Source organism: Mesocricetus auratus, unplaced genomic scaffold (genome assembly GCF_017639785.1).
Source record: "Mesocricetus auratus isolate SY011 unplaced genomic scaffold, BCM_Maur_2.0 Super-Scaffold_100007, whole genome shotgun sequence".
Classification (NCBI taxonomy): domain Eukaryota; kingdom Metazoa; phylum Chordata; class Mammalia; order Rodentia; family Cricetidae; genus Mesocricetus; species Mesocricetus auratus.
In genome coordinates, this window is record NW_024429191.1 from 55921824 (window position 1) to 55923152 (window position 1329).

The following is a 1329-nucleotide window of genomic DNA, read 5'->3' on the forward strand; positions in this document are numbered from 1 at the left end:
AGTTCAAGAAGGAGCCACATGAAATTTAGGGATTATTGCCAGGTACTTGCTTTTAATCAAGTCAGGCGTATCTCTGAGTCCAAGGCTGTGTAATGAGCTCTGTCTCAAAAAAGAGATGGCTTTTAAGTTTATAACACTTGTTGGAGAAGACCTGGGTTCGATTTCTCGCACCTATGTGGTAGCTCACAACTGTTCATAATTCTGTTTCCATAGTACCTAGTGCCCCCTTCTGACCTTTGTAAGCACTAGATATGCATACGGTGCACATGCATGCAGACACATGCCACATCCATACACCACACATAAGACTTAAAAATATGGGGGGCAGGGCTTAAGACAGGCTCTGAACTCAGAGATCTGCCTGCTTCTGCCTCCAGAGTACTGGGATTAAAGGTATGTGCCACCACTGCCCAGCAAGACTTAAAAATCTTAAAAGAGGTGCACTAGTGCCTTTAATCCCAGCAATAGGGAGATAGAGCAGGCAGATCTGTTGAGTTCGAGGCCAGCCTGGTCTACAGAGTGAGTTCCAGGACAGCCAGGGCTACACAGAGAAACCTGTCTAAAAAAAAAAAATCTTAAAAGAAAGAAAATTAGAGATTGTGAGGTCAGATAGTCAGATACAAAGGAAATTCTCCCAGCAGGAGGAACAATGATGTGGGTGGTGTGGTAAAAGCTAATGTGAAAAAGTAGCGAGCAGTTAATCTTCAAATCAGACATCAGATGACTGCCATCTTGCCCTGTCTTATACTGGGCATAGTAAGGTGGCCACCAAGCATTAGAAGTTAATAAACCAGTTAGGAAAGGTTTCATTTACCTTTGTGTGGTCTAAGCCCTAGAGGCCCACAGTACTATGAAATATGGATTATAAATTCCTGGCTGGATTATCAAAGTCCTGGATTAAAATGTTGCTTGAGGGCTGGAGAGGTGGCTCAGAGGTTAAGAGCACTTAACCTCTTCCAGAGGTCCTGAGTTCAATTCCCGGCAACCACATGGTGGCTCACAACCCCCTTGAGTGAGATCTGGTGCCCTCCACTGGCATGCAGGCAGAAGACTGTATATACAATAAATAAATAAAATATCTAAAAAATATTGTTTGAGTAAACAGAACAAAATTTAGTAAACCATGATATGTACCTTATAATGAATTTTCTCCCTCCAGCCTTAGTGATGAATCCTGCTTTGTTGCCATGATCTGACCACATAGTGAACCTATGCACCTATCCATAACTTACGTTCTCATAGATAGACAGATTCTCTTCAATCAGAGGGTTACTAAGTGAAATACTAGCCACAATTTTCCATAATCATCTCACTATTTTCTCTTCTTAG

At 42.1% G+C, this 1329-nt stretch overlaps 1 protein-coding gene across 4 annotated transcripts in view; it reads left to right on the top strand.

Moving 5' to 3' along the window:
• The window catches only part of Ssh2 (slingshot protein phosphatase 2), a 262347-nt gene that overhangs the window by 254340 nt on the left and 6678 nt on the right, over positions 1–1329 (top strand). The gene's annotated exons all lie outside the window — the stretch shown is intronic.